This window comes from Microcaecilia unicolor, chromosome 3 (assembly GCF_901765095.1).
Source record: "Microcaecilia unicolor chromosome 3, aMicUni1.1, whole genome shotgun sequence".
Classification (NCBI taxonomy): domain Eukaryota; kingdom Metazoa; phylum Chordata; class Amphibia; order Gymnophiona; family Siphonopidae; genus Microcaecilia; species Microcaecilia unicolor.
The window spans coordinates 431,644,061-431,670,380 of record NC_044033.1 but is presented as its reverse complement, the minus strand read 5'-3'; positions in this window follow the sequence as shown (position 1 = coordinate 431,670,380).

Genomic DNA, 26,320 nt, shown 5'->3' with positions numbered 1-26,320 from the left:
GAGAACGCATAGCCATGAAAGAAAATTGCTGAAAGGAAGTAAGACCTTAATGTCCAGAATTGCAAAGTACGCAACAATTGAGTATCAGACAATGTATTTCATTGCACATGGCATCTGAACCATATAGGCTACGCTCTAGAGAACGTTTGTTAAGATCTTAAAACACAGTATAAGAACATAGCCACGGAGAAAATTTCCTGAAAGGAATTAAGATCTTATGTCCAGCATTGTAAAGTACCAAACAATAGACTATCCGGCAATGTAGTTCTATCCACATGGCACCTGACCCAGATAGCCTATGCCATAGAAAATGTTTAAGTTCTTAAAAACACTGTATAACATCATAGGCATGAAGGGAAATGCTTGAAAGGAACTAAGATATTATGGCCAGATTTGTAAAGTACTAATCAATTGACTATTAGACAATGTAGTCCTATCCACCAGGAAATGAGAAAGACACAGAGTGACGTACACTGGACCCCCATAAAAAACTGCGCTAGACAATAGCGAAGACCTTTCCTCCAAACATCACGCACAAGGGAAAGGAATAGGAAAATGGTTATTTTGGAGCTGAGATACAATTTAATTTGCCCCATTGTCTAAAACAGAGAATTCCCGACTGAGCTGCACTTTGAATCGGAGTCTTGCCAAGAACAAAGAAATCGCCAACTGAGCTGCACTTTAATTCACAACATTGCTAGCAACCAAAAAGTCCCCGACGGAGAAAAAACAGAGGGAAAAACAAAATGAGCGCCATTCGCATCGTAGCATTTCTTTTTTTTTTTTGTTTTTAAATAGCTTGAAAAATACATGTAAAAATTAATTTCAGGGAAAATATACTACCAATTGCCCCAACTACCGGAGAAACAATATCTCCTTTCCATTGCACAAACAGCCAAACACAGTAAAAGCAGAAAAACGCTGCCACGTCAAGGGAAATATGCAGCTGCATGCAAAACAATGGCGGCCAATTGTGCCAAAATGAGAAGAATAAAGTTCGGGGGAGAAAACCACTGACTGGACCGACGAAGAAGCAGGAAATCCGTGCCGCCGAAAAACAGATAGCCTCCGAGGCCGCACAAAACATGGTTTAGCCTCTGGCCCGAACAGGAACCGTCATACAGCTCCCAAGCTATACAGACCTGTCCAAGAGCGAGCACGCGCTTAACAGTTCGTGCCTCTTTTTTTTTTTTTTTTTTTACAACTACCGCCGCTAACAACGCCGGATAGCAGAGGAAAAATAATGAAGATAACAAAAAACCACCGATTAAAGTCACAGACGCTGACTTTTCACTTTTTTTTTTTTTTTTAAATAGCTCCGCAAGAAAAGAAAATAAAGACTCTTCAAACAGAATAAGACAGAAGAGCTACCTGCTCATTATAAGCCTGGGGAAAGCAAAAACTACTTCCTTTAAATTCCTTTCATTTGAATTAATTCTTTTAATTTTCTTTTACTTGATTTAATTCTTTAAAAACAGCTGCCTATTAAAAGTGGCTGCCTCTCCCAAAGACGGTACACCTTTCCAGAGAAAGGGACGGCCCTTCCCTGCTAAGCCAGGGAGATGGGGAGGAAGGAGGGTGGACTCGAGACACCCGAGTTTAACACCCCAGAGGCTGTCAAAGAAAGAAAAGAAACCCTGTCAAGCCTCTAATTATGATTCCAGGCACAGAAGAAGTATTATAAATATATCTGTAACATCTTATAGAGAAAAAGAGAGAGAGAGAGACTAATGGGCTCACTTCCTACCTGCTGAGAAACTGAGAAAATACTGAGGCTAAGGTCACATGGCCAGGGCTCCTATTGGCTCTCTAGAGTCAGAGTTTTTCTCAGTCTCCACCTGCTGGTAGGCGGGCACAACCCAACAGTCCAATCCTGGTCCGGTCCGGAGGGACGCTAAGGAATCAGAATTAAAAATCTAGCACTCATTTTTAACATGTTCTGGTTACATCAATTCCATGTTAGTTAATGACATGAGGTGCTATGGAGAAAGAACAGATGATACCACCAAGCAACTTCGATGACTTAACACTATACTACTAATCATTTCTATAGTGCTACTAGACGTACACAGCGCTGTTATATTTGTAATTAGGAACCACAAAGTATACTCTGGTTTGCAATAATGGTAAATCGACCAATATGCAGAAAAATGTTCTTCTCCACTCCTAACCTCTAAATACAGGTAGAACAGCAGATATAAAAAAGATACTTACCTATAGCAGGAATTCTCTGCAGACAGAAGGCTACTCATTCTTACTTGTGGGTGACATCATCCATATTGCCCAGTGTGGAGCATTACAAAGCTAATATCGCTTTAAGAGCATGCACAGTGTCCCAACCGTGAAAGCACAAGTGCCTTCCCACCTGTCATGAAAGAATTCATGGAATCAACTCCAAGTGGAGGTGAGGTGGGAGGGTGAGAATGAATGGTGTGCTGTCCTCAGAGAATACCTGCTACAGGTTAAGTATCTTCACTTTCTCAGAGGACAAGCTAGACATGTTCTCACATGTGGGAATCCTTAGCAACCAGGCTTACCGAAAACCACCACTAGTCAATTGAACGTTGCAATGGCAAAGGCAAAATACTAATTAACATGAAACTATATACAATTGTGTGAGACTGCAGCCTGGAACAGAATAAAATGGGCCTAGGGGGTGGAGCTGGATTCTAGACCGCAAACAAATTCTGCAGCACTGTCTGTCTAAACTGATTATTGTGTTGGGTATCCTGCTCAAGACAGTAATGAGATGTGAGTGTGTGGACTAAATACCACATCTGCTAGGTAAGTGGCCTTGAGGAGCATCACATTCTTGGATTGCCCAGTGCCACATCTGGACAGCCTCAATACAGTGAGTGTGACCCGATGCCCTCCTGCTTGTTGGTACAGTACAACGCAAAATGATTTGTCTGTTTGAATGAGCACAACTTGGTTGAACAGCTGATCTCTGAAAGCCTTTAGAGCATTCCAGATCACCCAGAGCTCCGGTAGGTTGATCTGGAGATCCGCCTCCTGGGCTGACCAAGCACCTTGGGTGTGAAGACTGTCCAGCTCCCCAGCCCAAGGAGGATGCATCTGTCATCAGCACCTTCTGGGGCTGAGGAATTTGGAATGCAAATCCCACAATCAAACTGGATTGAATTGTCCACCAAAGCAAAGACTGAACCAACCCTGGTGTCACTTAGATGACATCCGCTAGGTTCCCCAAAGCTTGATACCACTGGGAAGCTAGGCTCCACTGGGCATGTGAAGATGTGCCATGGGCATGACATGGATAGTGGAGGCCATGTGGCCTAACATCCACAACATCTTCTGAGCTGTGACCTGCTGGCTAGATTGGACCTCAGTGGCAAGAGCGATAAAAGTAACCACCTTCGGCACAGGGAGAAAAGCCCGCACCTGCTGCATGTCTAGCAGGGCTCTGATGAACTCCAATTGCTGAAAGGAATAGAGATGGGACTTGGGGTAGTTTAAAACAAACCCTAATAGTTCTCCACATGAAAGCCTGAGCTCCATACCAGCCAATCATCCAGATAGGGGAACACAGATTCCCACTCTGGTTAGGATGCTACAACTACTGCAAAACGCTTAGTGAAAACCTGGGGAGCAGATGCGAGGCCAAAAGGCAACACGCAGTACTGGAAGTAATGTATTCCCAGCTGAAACTGAAGATACTTCCTGTGACCTGGAAGTACCAGGATGCGAGTTAAGCATCAAGTCCAGAGAACACAGCCAATCATTTCCCTGAATCATGAGAAGGGTGCCCAGGGAAATCATCCCGAACTTTTATTTGACCAGGAATTTGTTCAGGGCCCTTAGGTCTAGGATGGAATGCACCCCTATTTTCTTTGGCACAACAAAGTACCTGGAATAGAATCCCTTCTTTTCTTCCCCTGGTGGAACAGGCTCGACCGCATGGGCCTTTAGAAGAGCAGAGAGTTCCTCTGCAGGTACCTGCTTGTGCTGAGAGCTAAGTGATGATGCTCTCAGCAGGCAATTTGGTGGTCTCTGATGCCAATGCACAGCATAACTAAGACATATTAAAAGAACCCACCAATCAAAGGCTACGTCTTGAAAAAAATTCAGCCTCCCTCTAACCAGCAGGTCATTCAAGACAATCACTTTTACCGCAGCTATGCTCTGCTGGAGTCAGTCAAAAGCTAATCCCCAGCTTCGAGTGGAGAATTGGCTGGGCCTTGAGCATATGTTGTTGATGAGAACGAGTGCACTGGGATTGAGCCTGCTGAAGATGGCAAGCACACCAGACGCTGATGCAGTCTGTTGTAAAAGCCTCGGCAAGTGCTCATGGAGCATGACCCGGATGTGATCATTGAAAGAGGCCATCAGGAAAGGCTGGGGCACCTGGTCAGAGAAAGGTTGCCGAATTGCTGTGGTCGAGATGGGTGCCAGGTCCTGGCTGCATGGAGACCTGCGCATCAGCACTTCCTATATGGAGGGGGGAGCAGTACTCCCTGCACTGACACTTCTCAGGGACAAGGGGTTCCCTTGGTGTCCCAGAGTTCCCAGCAAGGTGCGTTGAGGGGATCGATGCCAATGATTCTTGACCTTTGCTCAATGCCATCATCAACGCACCTCAGTGCTGAAGACGATGACATTGAATCCCCACGTCACCTCAGTTGGGTCCGATGCTGACAGGCCCCGGGGATCCTCCACAGCAGTCGGCATCAAGACAAGTGGAGACCCACTTGATGCATGCCCACTCCCAGTGTCCGAGACAGGCCTAGCAACCATATGAACAGATATAACTGATGCCAGTACAACTCTCATTGACGCCAATACCAATGTAAAGGGGATTTGGACCAGGCTCCAAAAAGTTTCTCTTGCTGAGCCTCTCTGGCTAGCTGGGTTCTTTTCTTCATACGAAGACACACAACTGGAAGGGGTATATTCAGGCCCCAGACACTGAAGACACCAAGAATGAGTGTATTTGTCAGAGATGGTCCTGCACCAGGTACAGAGCTCAAAGCTACTGGGAGCCTTCGTTGACACTGAAGGGAAAACAGATGTGGCCATATCAAACAGCTCTATGGTGCCAGAAAAAAAAGGGGCAAAGACCCTGAAAAAAAAAAATAAAAGGAACGAGTTCCGACCACAGCTCAAGCCTAATAGGGCCTAAAGAGCACAAAAAAAAAATAAGAAAACTTAAAAGGGGGGGAAGAAAACATCTAAACCAATAAGGGAAGTGAAAAATAAGGAGAGAAAAAAAATCTTCTAGGGAAGGCACTACTCGCTCTGAAAAAGTACTTACACCTCAGATGGTTTGATGAACCACGGAAAGCGTGTCTTTCCTCAAAATAGATGAGAAGGAACTTCTGGTCCTCATTCATGCAGCGGGCGGGAAGGCACTCAGGTATGCGGTGGGAATACTGCCAATGCTCTTAAAGCAATATTAGCTTTTTAATGTTCCACATTAGGCGACGTGGATGACATTACCCACATGTGAGAATATGACCTGCTTGTCCTCAGAGAATTTTGTAGTTAGTGGTCATTTCATTATCACTTATGAAAACAGGTGATTGTAAACAAGGACCTTCTGTTTGGAATTCCCACCAACTCTATGAAATATCTTCCAACTTGCAAAACACAGTGGTCATACTCCTTGATAAAGCTTATCCATCTAACCATATGACTCCTGTTTATTGAAAGACAGAAACATTGAAAAATAAAGGCACACAAAAATAATATGGCCTATCCAGTCTGTCTGTCCATCCATGCCATCTACTCTCCCTTTCACTCCCTCAGACATCCTGTATACTTCGCCTCCTGTGAATTTAAGCCATGTGAGCATTTAAATATCTATCATCTCTCCCTTCTCCAGTGTCTTATACAGGGGGAATCATCACCTCCTTTTCCCCACTGGCCATTCCTCTCCCTATGCACCCAAACATTCTTCTACCTTTTCCCGTTGTCTTTTCTACCTATTTGGCCACATTAAGATCATCATGTATGATCACACCCAAGTCCTGCTCCTCACTCACGCACAAAAGATCTTCACCTCCTAAACTCTACTGTTCCCTTGGATTTTTGCAGCTTTTACATCAATTACAGAACATCACTTATGTCCTTGTCTTGGACCACTGTCAGATTCACAGAAATGCCAGACACAGCCAGGCAGTTGCAGCAGATCATGTTTATTCCTCGACTGCATTAAACCTACCACAGTCCCTTTTTAACCACTTCTACATCCACTCCTTGGTTTTCTGGTCCTCTGTCCTTCCTAGCAATTCCCCATGTCTTTAAGAATCACTTTGTTTTCTCTCACCAAGTCTTTTATTAGCTTCACATGCATTTTCCAACTGATATGAAATTCCTATGTCATTATTACCTATCTCCTCACTGGTTTTAGGATAGGACTCTAAAATACACCTCCCAGTATTCAGGGCCCAATGCAGAAAGTCTCACTGTACAGCTGGCTCAGTGCATGACTAACATGAAATTACTTGCTATTACAAGCTATAAGCAATGAGCATGCATTACAGCTCATTCCAAAAGTGTCACCTTTGCTGTCAGTGCCTGAGGAGCAGTTGGCTCAAGCACTGACAGGGTGACATAAAAAAGAAAAAAAAGTTGCTGGCTATTTGTGTCTAACAGCACCCTCCTCCACCACACACACACACAAACAAAACCAACAGTGTCTGCACGAACCAACCCCATTCTCTCCCACATCCCATCCAAGATACTATTAAAAAAAAAAAAGTTCCCCAGTGGCACGCCTTCTTCCCTCCCAACTTAAAAATACTGCTCTGGTAGTTTATAGTAGGCCCCCTCCCTTCCTCCAACCCCACACACCTCCCCCAACTGTAAAAAAACAAAAACACATACACTCATCCTGGTATCTAGTGGCACCCACCCACCCCCAATCCCTTTTGCAAACTCCTCCGGGCAGGGGCGTAGCCATGGGCGGGCCTGGGCCCACCCAATTTGGGATTGGGCCCGCCCAGCAACATTGTTCCTGCACAGCAATTCTGGTTGCAGGCTCGGCTCGCGATTCCCACATGCTGTCTGCCGCTCAACAATCTCCTTGCAGCTACTAAGCGCTAACCCGGAAGCCTCTCCTCTGCCGCATCTTGACTGGGCAGAAACCGGAAGTTGTGGCAGAGGAGAGGCTTCTAGGTTAGCGCTTAGTAGCTGCAAGATTATTGAGCGGCAGCCAGCAGGCAGCGTGTGGGAATCGCTGTGAGCCGAGCCTGCGACCGGAATCAATGCGAGCTATAGGAGCACTGCTGCTGGGCGGGCCTGCAAGGAGGGTGAGGGAAGATGGAGTGAAAGTTGCTGCACGGGGGAAGGAATGATGGGGAAAAGATGTTGCACGGGGGAGGGAAGATGGAAGGAAATATGCTGCACAGGGGAGAGGGAAGATGGAAGGAAAGATGCTGCACAGGGGGGAGGGAAGATGGAAAGATGAGGCATGGTGGGTGGGGGAGATGCTGCACGGGGAAGGGAGAGATGCAGCAAAGGGGTGGAGGGGTGAGGAAGGGAGAAGTCTTGGCTTCATATGAGGTGGAGGGGAGCGAGACATGCTGCATAGAGAGGGGATAGGTGGTGAGAGGGGGAGAAATGTTGAACATAGGGGTGGAGAGGAGGGAGAAATGGTGGGTATAAGGGTGGAGGGAAGGGACGTTGCATGCATGAATTATCCATCCCATCATGTGAATAAGTAGTTATGCAATCTGTTTTAAAACTGCTGACTAGTAACTTGACCCAATGACTTTTAGTTTTATTATGAAAAATCTTTCGTTATTTTATATACCATGATCACTATCTCCCTTCTCTCTACTATTCCAGCTGGTGTCTTAAGGTTTTTGAGTTACTCCATGTAAAAAATGTGCTCCATAAATCTTATTCATTGCACCTTTTAAAGGTGAATTATGTCCTTTATGAGGCTGTGAGGGATACTTTTAAAAGCTACTTACATGAAACAAACTGAGGGTTTTGTGCAGAAGCTCTTCTGGAGTGATGGAGTAGCCTAATGGCTCGTACAGTGGGCTGAGAATCTAGAAAACTGGGTTTGATTCCACTGCAGCTCCCTGTGCTCCTGACCAAGTCACTTAACCCTCCATTGCCCCAGATACAATAGCTTGGATTATGAGCCCAGTAGGGCCAGAGAAAAGTAACTGCATAGAATATGTGAACTGTTTTGGTTATAACCCAGAAAGGAGTCCATGACTTAAACCTTTACTTAAACCCTCCATTGCCTTGGGTATAAAAATTAGATTGTGATACTCCCAGGAACAGAGAAAGTATCTGTACATAATATATGTAAACCATTTTGGTTGTACCAGAGAAAGGCCCCAGTATACCAAATCCATGACCTTTTACTCTTTCTTTTAAAATTGCCTGGACCCTATGTACATATAAGTATGCAGACATATACCCCCAGATTCTATACAGTGCACCTAGAGATCTGCGCTGAAATCCAGGCATATTCTATAACAGCACACAACTTAATTGGATTAACAAGCTAATCAGCGTTGATAACAGCACCTAAGCAATAATAAGATCTAATTGGTAATAATTAGAATATACAAACACAACTCGCAAAGCGTTCTGTAATGAACTGCGCTGTATGCAGTTCAAAAGGGGCATGGCTATGGGTGGAGAAATGGGCATTCCAAAATTTACGTGAGTAGTTAGAATATGGTGTAGTGAGCATAAATCTACGCACAGGAATTTACACTACGTTTTCATTAGTGTAAATAGAGGTGTGTACTTTTACGCGCTAGGATATCAACTAAGCATATTCTATATACCATGCCTAAATCTAGGTGCCACACAGAATACACTTATGTGGACATGTTTACCACATGGATTTTTTTAGGCACCTTATACAGAATTAGGCCCATAGCTTTTAGGCATATAGATTTACCTGGAATGAGTGAAGGCATGCATAGTGGCAGAGTTAGCATTAATGCTCATACTTCAAAAAATACATGTGTTCGCACATAAAAATCTGGAGAATGCATTTTCTAAATAGTAAGATTAAAAATGTGTGTACTTTCCAAGGGGCAGTTTTCAAAGGGAAAGTATACGCATATTTTACCTTTAAAAACTAGTACAACTTATGTACATACCTGCTGCAAATGTTAAATGGCTCATTATAAAATTACTCTCAATGTGATCATAATTGCACATATTCAAGATGTGCATAAACTACAGATATGTATAATAACGTAATTAAGTTTTTCTTATTTTTTTTCTTTATTTGCAAATCCTCACAGATCCTACCATCCCATATAATCTCTTTTGACTGCCACTACTCATTAACCTAACTAACCAAAGTAACTCAACGATCTCTTAAATTACACAGAGGCACATAATCGAACGGGGCACCCAAGTTTTCCTGAGGACGTCCTCGCAGGACGTACCCGCGAAGGGGCAGGGAAACCCGTATTATTGAAACAAGATGGGCGGCCATCTTTCGTTTCGATAATACGGTTGGGGACACCCAAATCTCAACATTTAGGTCGACCTTAGAGATGGTCGTCCCCAATTTTCGGCGATAATGGAAAACAAGGACACCCATCTCAGAAACGACCAAATCCAAGCCATTTGGTCGTGGGAGGAGCCAGCATTTGTAGTGCACTGGTCCCCCCGACATGCCAGGACACCAACCGGGCACCCTAGGGGCACTGCAGTGGACTTCAGAAAAAGCTCCCAGGTACACAGCTCCCTTACCTTGGGAGCTGAGCCCCTCAACCCCCCCCCCAAAACCCACTCCCCACAACTGTACACCACTACCATAGCCCTTAGGGATGAAAGGGGCACCTAGATGTGGGTACAGTGGGTTTCTGGTGGGTTTTGGAGGGCTCACATTTACCACCACAAGTATAACAGGTAGGGGGGGTGGGCCTGGGTCCGCTTACCTGAAGTGCACTGCAGTACCCACTAAAACTGCTCCAGGGACCCGCATACTGCTGTCATGGAGCTGGGTATGATATTTGAGAATGGCATAGAAGCTGAAAAAAATATTTCAAAAAAATTTTTGAGGGTGGGAGGGGGTTAATGACCACTGGGGGAGTAAGGTGAGGTCATCCCCAATTCCCTCCAGTGGTCATCTCTCATTTAGGGCATATTTTTGTGGCCTGGTCGTAAAAAAAAAAAAAAAAAAGACCAAGTAAAGTCGGCCAAGTGTTCGTCAGGGACGCCCTTCTTATTTCCATTATTGGCCAACGCCCATCTGTTAAGCTCGCCCCAGCCCCACCTTCCCTATGTTTCCGACACGCCCCCGTGAACTTTGGTCGTCCCAGCAACGGAAAGCAGTTGAGGACGCCCAAAATCGGCTTTCAATTATGCCGATTTGGGTGACCCTGGGAGAAGAGCGTCCATCTCCCGATTTGTACCAAAAGATGGGCGCCCTTCTCTTTCGAAAATAAGCCTGATAATAACATAGTAAATGTTGGGAATAACCTGCACGGTCCATCCAGTCTGTCCAACAAAGTGGCCAGAGTTGAATCTGCACATGGTCCACTTCTTCATGATTAAACACTGGCATACTTAATCTCTCTCTCTCTCCCCCCCCCCCCCTGCCAATTTTGGGGTACAGATTGTAGAAATCTGGCTGGCACCTGTACTACTTTCCAACTACTGGAGTTGTTTTCAAAGCCCACTCCAGCCTTAATCCTGATCTGTTTTTTCCCATTTATGGTACCCTAACCATAGAAATCTGCCCGGCATTAGTCTTACTTCTCCTAAAGTTACTACTACTACTACTTATCATTTCTATAGCGCTACTAGACTGCCATCAAAGAACACTCCAAACTATGAGGCCACTGAAGTTTTGCTTTAATTGAATTCCATCCTTTTCCTGGAATGACAATGTCATAACAAAACTCTTTAAGCCACATTGAGCCTGCAAATAGTTGGGAAAATGTGGGATACAAATGCAATAAATAAATATATAGTGGTCCTCTGTTTATCCCACACACATCACCATTTTTGTCTTCACACCCTCCTGCAGGAGGGTATTCCAGGCATCCGCCACCCTTTCTGTGAAAAAAAGTATTTCCTGACATTGCTCCTAAGTCACCCACCCTGCAACCTCAGCTCATGATCTTTAGTTCTAGATCATTATTATGGTTTCATTTTGTTTGACTCTGCCTTTTCTAACCAGTTTTACGAAGTGTGCTGATGCATTATCTTTAACCTAGTGTATGTCAAGCATTCGACCCTTTCTTCACTCCCTTAACAGCTTCAGGCTGCATTTATAATTCTTACACTTTTATTTATTTTTTTTTACACCTCATGGTCCTTCTCATCTTATCTTCATCTATCCTATCAAACACTGTTCTCCGATTACACCTCTGTCCTCAATCTAACTGCTTTTTCTTCTCCATGACCTTCATCTACTCCTTAGTCTATTCCAACTAGAAAACATCCACATTTATTCATCTCTTGACTTTGTTGAAAACTATTCTGAAAACTCATCTCTCTTCAGTCATCTTACCAAAAAAAGTTTACACCTTTTGGCCTTCTGAACCTGTACTATAACTCATTTTAATGGATTCAAAGAAACTTGGAAAATAGTACTGTGAATATTCTGAGTTGCACTGGAAGCTGCTCCAACCTCATTTTTCAACCATTAAACTGGCTCAAGACAGTTCTCCAAAATGGATGAGATCTTGCACATAGAAATGAAAACAGCAATTCCTTGGCAGACATGGCAATTTCTTCACACAGGTGGTATAGCCTAGGAATCAGCACACAGAAATGTGAAAACTGCAGATTCAGGGTCCACCTGATCTTCAGCAAGTCACAATCCTTCCATACTCACACTTACATATCAAGTTTAAGAAAAAAGAAGCCTTGTGCAAGCAGGGCCGTGCCTAGGGTCTCTGGTGCCCCCCTGCAGACTATCAGTTGGCGCCCCCACCCCCTCCGTCTAGCAGAGCAGGAACAGAAGGGAGCAGGCAAGTAAGCTGGACCTCAGGAAAAAAATAGCACTGTATGTATCCCTCATTAATAAGTCTCTGACTCTAAAGTTTAGCAATTTCATTAAAGCAAAATGTATTTTCATAACACTTCAAAGATTTCCAACTCAAAATAGGAATGCTAATTCAAAATGTGAGCAAAGTCCTTTTAGTTTCCAAAGATTCTTTTTCTAATCTCCTTTGCACCAAAGGATATAATTCAGATCAAACATTTGTCTCTGATCAACTATCTCAGATCAAATATTTATTTCAGATTAAATATTAAGGTTTCCTTGCTTACAGTCACTTAAATCTACCTAGCCTTTATATAGCTTATAGGATTTAAACACTCTTAAACTGAAATTCACCCTTTTCTATTCTTCATAAACTTCAAGTAATCCTGAAATATTCAGATCCTTTTTCACTAGAGAAATCTCAAACTTCAATCTCCACCAACCTCTTTTCATTCATATTTTCTCATTTACCACATAATCTGGCAGTCTTTTATAATTTCAGTCAACACACACAGGAACTCACAGCTGCATGTCTCTCTTGGCCAAACCGACAGTCAGTTGCTGTCTCACTCTGTTCCCTTCCCGGCAGATTTCTAACAAAAGCTGATCATCCAATCAGAGAGCTCTATTTGAATGCAGATTAACATACTGACACTGTAATGGGAATTTTTAGTGAAAAACACTAGATAAACCCTTCGTTTTTGGACCAAACTTCACACTTTTGATCAGAGCCATGCCCTAACATTAAGGCTGTAAACACTTCCATCATTTTTTATTCATAAATATGCAAATGAGAACCTCCCCAAAACGGACTAATTTGCATACGATTTAAACAAATCTGGGCATATGACAACCAAGTACAGACTCCCAGCACCTGAATTCTGCAATTAGATTTAATACAAATACTTTTAAAACTTATTTTTAGCACTTTTAAAATTTCAGGTTGTCTTTAATTTGAATGCGGTTCAAGCTCTGAAGCTCACCCTGAGTGAGGAATTAGCCCCAAACCACAGCATATATAGCAATTTGGTTGCATTCTTTAAAATAACTTGAAGAGCCTGCCTGCCTCAGTGAATACTGCTGTTGCATTCACTTCCGGTTTGCCATGAAACATGAAAAGGAGGAGGGCAGGGGCGATCGCAACTTCAACTAAAAGATTTTGCAAGTGAGTGGAAGGCAGGGACCGCAGGGCAGCAGCGCCCCTCGAAGGCAGGCGCCCCCCTGCATTGCTTACCTGGCTTACCGCATTGGCACGGCCCTGTGTGCAAGCACGATTTGTACAATGAATTCAGTACATGATGATGATATACATCATTAAATAATGAACCGTATTAGCAGACCATCTAAGATTATAACATACTTCCCACTTATATCTCAGATACAGAAACACAGCCAGCTGTTGCTAGTGGCTACCAGTTTTTATGCCTCACCTATATTTATCTGAATTTAGCATAATGCATTTCATTGGTAGCTCAATAATTGATTACTCTGGCATTGATAGAGAAACAAATCTGCCTATTGTCACACAGACTCAATGGGAAAACATATTTAGACAAGTTAACCTGTTCTAACCCCAAGCAAAACTGCAACACCCCAGCCTAACCTCTCACAACAAATAGGTAAAAGAAGAGTCAATTCTGTCTATAAAGCACAGAAAGGACCATAATAAAAATCATAAACAGTGCAATAACTATAAAAGGATGCACCAGATAAACAAAATAAGACTGGTTTCTTGGATCTGCGGAACTGCTATATAAAATCAATGATTAAACTAAAAAAATTGAAATATAACATTTAAGAAACAAAATTCTTATATTTATGGGTTGAGTACAATAAATAGCATTGTAATGCTTTTCAGCGATAATGAAACCTGTATTTATTGACAATCCTCTAATTATATAATAGTATATGATACAAATGAATGCCTTTTCAGGTGAAAAAAAAAGCTAAATATTTTCTCTCACTGCTATGTTTGACTAGCATTTGCTACATAAAAACTACCTCTGGCTTGTGAGAAACAACCCCCCCCCCCCCCCCCCCAATCCTGAGACCTTGTACCTCAACTGTTCAGACCCCTCTGAACCTGCCCACTGCCTCCCACAGTACTGAACGCCCTGCTTCAGTGTATGGACTTTATTTTCCTTTAAGTTTTATTCCCATGAGCAATAGGGAAATAAGGTTTAAATTCTAAAATCTAGGTTTTGTTAATTTTTTCAGTGTTAACTACAGGGAAGCTTAACTGGAGCATCCTCCCCCCCCCCCCCCCCCCCCCCCCCCCCCCAGCTGGTCAGGCCCCATAGGGACCACTGCCAGATGCCTCACCAAGCTAAACCTTGTGTGCTATAGCTTGGGGCTGTGGTGGACATTCATTCCGTGCTCTACTGGGGGAAGGACTGTGGTCACACCCCAAGGAAACAGTACAAAGGATTCAACCTCATGGATGCAAGCTATGTCCTGGGGAGTCAGGCCTATCTGCTGGAGGTGGACAAATACTAGAGAATTCCAGGATGCGCCAGCCCTTATACTAGTGATGTCAATGGAACAGTTCAGAATCTCCAACTGTGCAGCTAGGTGGACTCAACCCATTTGTCTGAACTAGTCTAGCTGGATAAGAAGGAATGTAACCTTGCCACTCATTGAAAAGCAAAAACAAAAATTGTCTTACTAATTACCTTTTATTATTATAGTCATAGAGCCAGATACCTCAAACAGAATCTCTCTTTTAAAGGCAGAGGTTAAAACAAACCAACCACATCCAAGTTAATTCCTAGGAAATTACTTGTAGGAATAAAGTAATTATAATTTTTAAAGAATTATGGTACTTCAATTTTGTGTTAATAGAAGATGGTAGTAGAATTTTAAAGTTAAATATTCTGCTACCACTACTGCTCATTTATAAAATATTAAATTCAGGAGAACCTCAATCTCTCATCTCACGTCATCCCATATTGCCCTCCTAGGTCACTCAGGTCTGCACAACAAAATCAACAAGTAATTCCTAGTTATCGTCTCTTTATGCACCAACACATTAGACATTCTATTTTCTCCGTCCAAGCTCCCCATCTATGGAATAACCTTTCACCTTCGATGAGATTGGAAACCTCATTAATAAAATCCAAAACAGATGTTAAAACACATTTAAAGATGCATATGTTTAAATTTCACTGGTTTTCTTCCTTTTCCAGAGAGCTCCATATTGTATAAGCCTCCCTTCTTTCCACTTTGTTCTGTCCCTCCCACTGAACTATCACAAATGGATTTCTCCCCCTTTTCCCCTTATGGTCCAGTCCTGTCATTGTTTCTATAAAAAAAACGGTTTGTTCGCTGTTCTCTATTTATTCCCAAACAGTACTGGGCTACCAATTAACCTATGATTTCCAATTATAAATGTTAAATATTATATAAAACACAAATCAATTACAATAATATCAAGTTTTATTAAATAACTCCTAAATCTAAACCTAAAACAATTACCCAAAATCTGTGAGTCTCTCCTATTCCTATTCTTACATCTGTTGTAGAGTCATTAAACATACAATATTATACAGAAAAATTGTAAAGATAAATATATTTCACTTGTACCATCTACAAAAAGTTTTATTTGAAACTTTCTAGAGCAAATGTTCATAATAAAAGCTCTGTTATCCTTGTTAATCTAATGTTCATAACTTTCCATTTCCATACTATACAAATAGCAGGATCACTCAGTTCCAATGAGCAGACTTGAAAACCTTTAAAACTTATGTTCATGCACTCTGATGACATCAGCCCAACAAAAAACGAATCAACAGCAGTTAGTTGATTCAAGGAGGCTTGGCGCTATAGCAAGCAAGACAAATCCTGAGTCACACTTTTACTTAGTCTCAACATGCTGCATATTTTACCATATCGGCGTCTTCAGGAGACTAAACTGTGAAGATAACATACCAAGATACATGTATTATCAAATCACATAAGAACAATCTTACTTGATCAAAGTCATGTACAAATTTCTCACAGACATCTCTAGACTGATAGTTACTCCAGCAGGACTTCCAATAATGGGCTCCCACTGGTGTCTGATGCCAACAGCGGAAATGACACATTCAAGCCATTTCATGACAAACCTATATAACTGCATCCACTCGATCTGTCTATTGAACCCTAATTGTTCTACCATCTTCCAATTAAAAGTCATTCACTGCTCTAATCTCATCAATATAGCTGATATCTCCTCCTCTGGGGTTTGAATCCGCCGCAGAATTACAAACCGCAGATCTTAAATCGTATGACCTACGGCTTGACAATGATCCACAAGGGGTGGGGATCACTACTTATCTGTATGTTACTCAGATGCTGTGCAATTCTAATTTTAATAGGTCTTTTTGTTTGACCTAGATACCATTTGCTATAGGGGCACTGCACTCCATATACTATTTGTTGAGGGGTACAATCTGTATTATGCTGGTCCAAATTTATAACGCATATGGGGAATAATAATCTTATCGGTAATCATTGCATATTGACAATACACACAGTCTACAACTTGAATGCCCAATAACTCTGTTTGTTCATTAATTATTCCACCAAACTAATTCCCCCAGATTTTCCCTCTCATGAATGCAAACCTAGGTATCTGCTGGAACATTGGATTTAATGAAATTATATTCTAATTGTCACGAAATGCCTAGCCACCCGACTGGGGTTACCCTGCAGCCCATTAGAAGATCTATTCCCAGCACAGCTCAGGTCCACCTGCAGCTTGTGCTCTATGCTAGCACCCTCCTCCCACCAACTGGGTCCCGACTGCCTCTGGGCGAGTCTCCCGCTCTCAAATTATCCCCAGTGATTCTAGGTTACTGAAGCCACACTCCGAACAGTCCCACAGTTCCCAGAAACCACTCACAGACTCAACACACAAACCATCAGGATTCTTTATCAGTCCAGACAAAGCAGCAATAAACTGAAAATTGTTTGTCGTCTTAAAAAATTGAACAGTGTAACATAAAAAGTGTAATCAGCAAACAATAACAGGTAACTGAAATATGGGTCAATTATAACACTAATTAAACATTTGTTTACTTTCTAAAAAGTGCCTGGGAAGATCAGGACACATAGATGCACACAAGTTATCAAACATAACTGTTTATAGGACCTTAGCAAAGAGATCTGTCTCTCACTCCTTCCTGGCTAAGACTGGAGCAAAAGCCAGTATCGCCAAATGAAACTGAGCTCCTGGGTCAATCAGAGCCCAGAACAAGAACATTTCAAACATATACCGCTTCTTGCTTTTTGTTTGTGTGCTAAAACTAAAGAAAGGAGCATTCAGTTCTCTGTAACAGCTTTACAGCAAAGAAACACCACTTGATGGCCAAATAGGAGGAATACACTTCAGGATATGATTAATGCAGGAAAATATCAAATACATTTTACAGGCTTACAACATATTCAGGCCCTCTTACAAAGGTGCATAGGCACCTATGTGCATCCAACGCACATCAAGTTGGCACCGCCACCCAGCTACCGCGTACCCCAGGCAGTAATTCCATTTCTGATGTGCACCCAGAAAATATTTTCTATTTTCTACCGTGAGGTGCTTACCCCGGCGGTAATTGGCATCTGCTGGATGCTTAACGCCTGGTTACTGCGTGAGACCTTACCGCTAAGTCAATGGGTGGCGTTAAGGTCTCAGGCCAAAAATGGATTCACGCTGGTTTTCATTTTGCCACACATCCATTTTCTGACACATTAAAAAAATCCCTTTTTTCCAGGCACACTAAGGAAATGGACCAGCATACGTCCAAAGCATGCGCCTACACCAGCACATGCCACTTTTGGGTGCACCTTAGTAAATGGGCCCCATTGTTTCTTTACACTAATGTTTACATATAATTTGTTGCACTTGAGTGACTTACGAAAAATATGGTAAAAAAAACATTTGAGGCGCTGTTGTTGTGTATCATTGGTTATACCCGAAAACCATTCTCTATGAACATTAATGGCTCTCTTGTGTGCTTTGTGTACCAGCTTACTAGGGTAACCCCACTGCAAAAAATGCATCCTGATCTGCATTGCTTGTACTGAAAAAGCTTTAGGATCTGAACAAAGTCGCTTCAATCTCAAAAATTGTCCCATAGGGACACTATCCCTCAATTTGCATGGATAAAAACTTTTATAATTTAGAATAGAATTCCTACCAGTAGCTTTATGATATACTAGTAAAAAGGCCATTTCCGAAACCAATGAAACGGGCGCTAGCATGTGGCTTTTTGTGTGTGTGTGTGTATGTGTCACAGAGTTATTTTGTGTGTGTGAGTGTGTGAGGGTGCGGTGTGTGTGCAGGTTGTTGGTGTGTGTCTTTTTTTGTTTTGTTTTTTGCTTGGGGGTTGGGGGATGTGCTGTGCTGTCCTTGGTCGCTGTTTGCTGCTGGCTGGGCCGCGGGTAATCCTTCCAGCTGGGCCGCAGCTTGTCCTGTTCGTCCATGTCCCAGATGGTGACGGGCACGTGGCTTTCCGGGTCCTCTGACTCCATGTCAAGCGATCCCAAATATAGTCTGTGCTGTAGGCCCTCTGGCACTCTTCAGTACTGGCATTAGGCATTTAAAAATTTCTCCCCCCCCCCCCCCCCGGTCTATTTTTGCACATACCCACAGCAGGAATATTCTTCTCTCGTTCCAGCGGTGGTTCTGTGCTCTCCGTGCTGCACAGATAATGAGCCATTCTGCTGGGGAATGCTCCTCCCTTATTGTCACGTAGCTTCCTCTGATTGGTTCGTCTTACGTTGCCTAGTGTTGCCTGGGAACGGTGTTGTGATGGTCCTTTGTGTTTCAGAATGTTGAGGGTGTTTTTTCTGATTGGTCCGTCATGCGAGGGCGGGGCAGAGAGACATGGTCAGTGTTGTGGCTTCACCACCATGAATCCATGAACCCTTCAGGGAGTGACTAAGTGACTTCAGAACGTTGTCTTCAGAACGTGGAGGGTGAGTTTTATTATAGTAGATTTGTGTATGAAACCATCACTGATTATATGATAACTGGATATCCAAAACTTTGTCCCCCTATCTGCCAAGTAAATTGAATGTTGAAATCACTATTATTCAAATATTGCAAAAACTACATGATTATCACCTACCCAAATGAAAAAAACATCATCAATAAACCATTTCCACAAAGCTATTGAAGGCATAAATGCTGATGTATACACAAACTGTTTTTCAAATTCTATCATATAGAGGCAAGCTACTGTAGGAGCTACCGTTGCTCCCATAGCTATTCCTTTTGTTGTAAATAATATTCATTTTGAAAAAGAAAATAATTTTTGTGATCACTAGATTAACCAATTGATCCAAAAATTGAAGACACTCATGAAATAAACACAGCTGAGATAGTTCTTGATGTACAAGCCTCATCGCAGCTGGTTGGAGTACACTGGTGTAAAGAAATGCTATCTTAGACTGTCTCCCAAAGGGCGGGATAGTAAATAAAAATAAACTTGGAAAAGGCACAAATATGACTGTACATTCAAAATAGAAATCTGTTAAATTTTATTTTGATATTAAATATTTTTTCAAATCTAATTCAGCAGAACTCTGAAGTCATCTAGTATTATACTGTAACCAATGTTTTTTCTTCATTTACAGGTTTCTACATTCAAAATCACAATACAATCAAACAAGTACATTCTTCTCTACCTCTTTCCTATATTCCATACTAGTGAAAAAGGCCCGTTTCTGATAGAAATGAAACGGGCGCTAGCAAGGTTTTCCTCGGAGTGTGTATGTTTGAGAGACTGTTTGTGAGATTGACTGTGTGAGAGAGAGTGAATGTGTGAGTGTGTGTGTGTGTGTGTGAGAGAGAGAGAGAGAGTGAGACTGGGTGCGAGTGTGTCTGTGAGAGAGAGTGTGTGAGTGACAATCAGAGTATGTGCCAGGGGCCCCTCCCTCCTCCCTCCCAGTTTCAGGGTCCCCCCCTCCATCCCTCCGAGTTCCAAGGTCAGCCCCCCCCTCCGAGTTCCAGGGTCATCCCCCCTCCCTCCGAGTTCCAGGGTCCCTTCCAGTTTCAGGGTCCCCCCCACCCTCCCTCAGAATTCCAGGGTCCCCACCCTCCCAGTTCCAGGGTCACCTTCCCTCCCTCCCTCCCTCCCAGTTCCATAGTCCCCCTTCCAGTTCCAGGGTCCCTCCCCTTCCCTCCCAGTTCCACGGTCCTGTCCCCTCCCTGCTTGGTGGTGGGGGGGGGGGTTGCTATTTGCTGTCAACTTAAGGAGACACTGTTTCTGGCGTCCAGCAGCTAAGTCCTGTCCTGACCCACAGGAAGCTGGAGCTTCCCCATACTCTTTCAGTGACACACATTGACAGGCAACGGCGGGGCTGACGCAGCCACAGGCACTTACCTGGATAAACTTTGTATTGTTGACAAATTATCTGAAAATACAGAGTTTAAAATTGCTGTTTCTACCAGGTAGAATCATTTTTAAAGCTGTTTTAGTGATATTTAATTTAGATTTCATGATATTCATATGTACAGATGGGTACCTTTCAAATAAATTAAAAAGGTGTGCAGTAAAACCAAAAAACAAAAACCTTTTGCCTTTTATCTGTTAAGGCGCAGTTTATCCAGTAGAAACAGCTTTAGACGTGTTTCAGATGGAAGAAGAGAAAAAAAAAACGACAATGTGGATCAGCAGCTCCTAGGTGTGCTTGGTTTTGAGTGTATGGGAATAACAGCTGTGTTGGGGAGTGGAAACAGAGATTAAAACAATGGGCTTCCTTGCTTACATTGTAGTTGATTGGGTCACTTCCACTCGTGTGTAGTAATCGTCCTGCTGCATGGCCAGAGTCGGAGAGGAGAGGGGGTGCGGCGGAACGGTGAGCGAGCGGCTGCGGGAGGGTGGGTGAGGGGGACTGTGGGCGGGGGGACAGGGTGCAGCGGCGATTTTGTTTGGTTTTTGAGTGTATGTGAATGATGGCTGCGTTGTGGAGTGGACAGAGATTAACCAATGGGCGTCCTTGATTCGTTGAGTGTCAGTGCTCCACCCTCGACGTCATCACATTTGACGCAAGGGCGGGGCAGACACTCATGGGCAAACCAGATATCTATGCCACTTCAAGTTTCCGGCTTGAGGCTTCATTAGAACGTTGGAGGTGCGTTTTATATATAGAAATAGTGTGATATAGTTTCCATTCAAATCTGATGCTTTTCAGTTTTTTTTTCCTTTGAAGACTTCTGATAAAGGAATACAGTTAAGTGTTTTTCTTAATCTTTTAAGTTATTTTCTTTTACGAGTATCTTTAGACAGAAAACGTTTCTCCTATCTTTATTGTTCTTAAGTGCACTTATTTCTTCCTTTGTATGTTTCTTGTGCTGGACACCTTTGATGTTTTCAGTGGCGTACCAAGGGCAGGGCAGTGGGGGCAGTCCGCCCCGGGTGCACGCTGCTGGAAGGTGCCGAGAGCAGCCGCGCGCCTGTCGGCTCTGCTGGTTCCCTGCTCCCTCTGCCCCAGAACAGGCTACTTCCTGTTCCGGGGCAGAGGGAGCAGGGAGCCAGTGGAGCCGACAGCCGCGCGACTGCTCCCAGCAGCTAAGAATGCACCCCGGGGGGGGGGGGGGTGTTGTGCTGCACCCTGGGGGGACAGACACCACTGCACCCGGGGGAGGGTGCGCAGCGGCGATCCGCCCCGGGTGGCAGCCGACCTAGGATCACCACTGGATGTTTTCCGCTTTTTGTAAGAGTTCAGTGTTGTCACTTTCTTCCTTCCAGTACAAAACCTACTATAATAAGGGACCCTTTTATTAAAGTGCATTAAGCACTTAGGGACTAGATTCTGTATTTATCACAGAAAAAAAAATCGCCATGGACAAAGGAGAAATTAGACCTTACCTGCTAATTTGCTTTCCTTTAGTCCCTCCGGACTGGCCCAGGGTTGGACTGATGGGTTGTGCACGCCTTCCAGCAGGTGGAGACTGAGAAACGTCTGACTCTAGAGAACCAATAAGAGCCCTGGCCATGTGAACCTTGCCTCAGTTATTTGACTAACAAAGCAGAAGAGAAAGACCCAACCTTCTGTGGCCTGTGGAATCTAAGCAGCCACCAAGCAGTCCTAAACCGTGCTTGAAGGACGGCAAAGTCGTGCTGCAAAGCTCACCAACAACTCCGCCAAGTAGAAGAGGTATGGCTTAACAGGGTTTTGTTTGTTTGGGGGGGTTTTTTGGTTTTTTTTAATAATAAATAAACGAACTGTCAACTCGCAGAGCAACTCCGTCGTAGAACTCTGGAACTATGTACGAACAATCACTCTTCAAAGAACACGGGAGAGACCTGGGCCAGTCCGGAGGGACTAAACAAATTAGCAGGTAAGGTCTAATTTCTCCTTCCTTAGCGTCCCTCCGAACTGGCCCAGGGTTGGGCTGATGGGAAGTAAAAAAGCAGGAGACCTAAGGGAGGGACCCCAGCAAACCCGCTGAGAGCACTCGAGTTGCAAAAACCGCCTCCTACCGACACTGTAAAGCCAGTCTATAGTGTCTAGAAGAAAAGGAATGCAGCGAGGCCCACGTCGCCAATCTTCAAATATCTGCGGGTGGCACCAAGAATTGTTCCGCCTAAAAAGCTGCTTGTCCCCTTGTGGAGTGAGCCTTAACACCTTCCAGGACCGTTCTCCCGGCAAGCATGTAAGCAGAAGCTATCATCTCTTTGAGCCACCGAGAAATAGTGGGCTTACAGGGGGCCAAACCCTTACACAAACCAGCATGGACTACAAACAGACGATCCGTGCGCCAAAAGTCATCAGTAACCCTCAGATAGCGTTTGAGAACTCTCTTAATATCCAACTTACGCAACTTCCTCTGAGACCCTGTACCTAAGGAAGACCCTAGGACAGGGAGGAAGACCGACTGGGAGAGATGAAACCGTGACAGTACCTTAGGTAAGAAAGAAAGCACTGGGCGCAAAGCCACGAACTCCTTAGAAAACTCCAAAAACAGAGGCCTACAGGAAAAGGCTTGCAGCTCCGAGACTATCCGAACAGAAGCAATGGCCACCAAAACCACGGTCTTAAGAGTTAAGTCCTTAAGGGAACAACAAGTCAACGGCTCAAAGGGAGGACCTGTCAGTGCGGAAAGCACCAGGTTGAGATCCCAAGCCAGAAAGGTAGTTCTGACTGGTGGATGAAGAAGGCTGACCCCTTTCAGGAAACGTGAAATGTCAGGAAGAGTAGCCAACAACGTACCTCGCACCCCGCCTCGAAAACAGGACAGTGCCACCACATGTACCTTAAGAGATGAGAGAGACAAGCCTTTATTAATAACACGCTGCAAAAAATCCAAAATCTCCGCCACCGAAGCCCGGAAGGGAGAAATACGACCATCTGCACACCAAGACTCAAAATTCCTCCAGGTACGAATATAATTCAGGGACGTTGACCGATGACACGACCGGAGCATGGTTGAAATCACCAGAGCGGAATAACCTCTGATCGTTAAGCAAGCCCGTTCAAGGGCCAGGCCATAAGACAAAATCAGCTGGATCTGGATGAAGGACCAGGCCTTGTGTCAGAGGATCCTTGAGAACAGGGAGTCGAAGAGGAGGCACTGAAGGTCTGCATACCACGGACAACGAGCCCAATCGGGTGCCATGAGGACTACCGGACCCCCGTGAGCATCGATTCTTTGTAAAAGACGACCCAAGAGAGGCCACGGAGGAAACTCATATAGAAGACCAGGAGGCCACTGCTTTAAGAGGGCATCTATCCCCGCTGTTCTTGAGTCTCTTCGACGACTGAAAAAGCGGGGAACCTTTGCATTGAGTCCAGAGGCCAAAAGATCCAGGATTGGAACACCCCACTGATCCACTATCAATTGAAACACCCGAGGGCTGAGAGACCATTCCCCTGGATCGAGGGTGTGACGACTGATAAAGTCTACCTGAACGTTTTCGGCTCCTGCCACGTGGGAAGCCGAGATGGTGGTCAGGTAAAACTCCGCCCATGCTTTCTCTTCAATCTCTGGGCTGGGTTGTCAATTTGGCCAAAAGTCACCTGACCCCCTCGCAGTATCTAGAATATTTGGGGGCCAGGTTCGACACAGCCTCGGGATATGTGTACCTACCCGAGCAAAGGCGGTGCAAGCTTCAGAATCAGGTCCGTCTGCTCCTGAGGATGCCCCGCCTGCGAGCTTGGGACATTGTCCAGCTGCTTGGATCAATAACGGCCACCATGGAACTGGTGCCCTGGGCGAGAGCGCACCTGAGACCTCTACAGTATGCTCTACTCCAAAGATGGTCTCCAGTATCTCAGGATTACCAATGCAGACTTACTTGGCTCCCTGCAGCCCGACTCAGCATGGAGTGGTGGCTCTCAGACAGCATGCTGCGGCGAGGAATGCCGCTGGCGCTCCCCGATTGGTGCCTAGTGGTGACAGATGCCAGTATGAAAGGCTGGGGCGCACACTGCAAGGGGAAGCATGCCCAGGGTCTATGGACACCCGAGGAGTTGGAGTGGTCCATCAACCGCCTAGAGTTGAAAGCGGTGTTTCAGGCGCTTCTGGCCTTTCAAGTGACCCTGGAAGGATTGGCTGTCAGAGTGATGTCGGACAACTCGACAGCAGTGGCCTACATAAATCGACAAGGCGGCACTCAGTGCAGAGCTCTAGCCGCGCAGGCCGAACAAATTTGCCACTGGGCCGAGCTGCATCTACAGTTTCTGTCGGCAGCTCACATTGCAGGTCAGAGCAATGTGCAAGCCGATTATCTAAGCAGGCATCAGATCGATCCAGCGGAGTGGGAACTTGCAGACGAAGTGTTCCTGCAGATATGTGCCAAGTGGGGCAAGCCCGTGATGGATCTAATGGCGACAAGCACCAATGCCAAAGTCCCGTGCTTCTTCAGCAGATGGAGAGATCCTCGCGCGGCGGGGTTGGATGCCTTGACTCAACCCTGGCCTCCGGGCCTACTGTATGTGTTCCCTCCGTGGCCCTTGATAGGGCGAGTGCTCCTGTGGATTCGGCTGCATCCAGAAGTGGTTCTCGTCGCCCCGGATTGGCCCAGGAGGCCTTGGTATGCGGACCTCCGACAGATGCTCGTAGAGAATCCCCTTCAGTTACCTCTGGTTCCTAACCTGTTGTCACAGGGTCCGGTGACCATGGAGGACGCCGGCCGATTTGGTCTTATGTCCTGGCGATTGAGAGGGCGCAATTGAGAGGCAGAGGCTATTCCAATAAAGTAATTACCACTCTCCTGCAAGCCCGCAAGCGTTCCACTTCCGTGGCTTATGCCAGGATTTGGCGCCAGTTTGAAGTCTGGTGTGATTCCAAAGAGATCACAACCCTGCGAGCTCCTGTCTCGCCGATTCTGGACTTTTTGCAGGAAGGTGTACAAAAAGGCTTGGCCTATAATTCCCTGCGGGTGCAAGTGGCAGCGTTGGCCTCCCTGCGTGGCAAGGTTGAAGGCGTGTCTTTAGCTGCTCATCCGGATGTGGCACGGTTTCTTAGAGGGGTGCTTCGGCTCCGTCCTCCCGTGCGTGCACCTTGTCCAGCTTGGAACCTGGAGCTAGTGCTGAAGGCCCTTCAGGGTGCTCCCTTTGAACCGCTTCGGCATGCTTCAGAGAAAGATTTGACACTGAAGGCCGTCTTGTTAGTGGCCATTACTTCGGCGAGACGGGTGTCAGAGCTCCAGGCGCTGTCCTGTAGAGACCCTTTTCTGCAGTTTTCAGAGTCCGGGGTCACGGTTCGGACCGTGCCTTCCTTCTTGCCTAAGGTGGTTTCAGCGTTTCACCTAAACCAACCTATTTTCTTGCCCTCCTTTGTCGAGGAGGAGTTTCCATAATCTTTTGGGCAATTGCACCTGTTGGACGTGCGCAGGACTCTGCTGCAGTATCTGCGAGTTACTAACTCTTTCAGGACCTCTGATCATCTGTTTGTTTTGCTATCAGGTCCTCACAGAGGGTCTCCAGCGTCTAAAGCCACTATTGCCCGCTGGCTTAAAGAATCTATCTTTTCAGCTTATTTGCTTGCCGGCCGGCCTCCGCCTGATGCCTTTAAGGCACATTCCACTAGAGGAATTTCCTCTTCTTGGGCTGAAACTGGAGCACTCTCTCTTCAAGAGATTTGTAGTGCAGCAACATGGGCTTCTAAGCTCTCTTTTGCCCGACATTACAGGCTGGATGTGGCTGCCAGGAGGGATGCGCGTTTTGGTGCACAAGTGCTAGCGCGTGGTGTGGCTGTTCCCACCCTATCTAGGGATTGCTTTGTTACATCCCATACGTAATGGCTTCATCTGCTTGATGACAAGGAAGGGAAAATTAGGTTCTTACCTTGGTAATTTTCTTTCCTTTAGTCATAGCAGATGCAGCAATGATCCCTCCCTGTCTGATGCTATCTGCTGTAAATCTATTTCAGGTTCTGTTCGTGTTTCC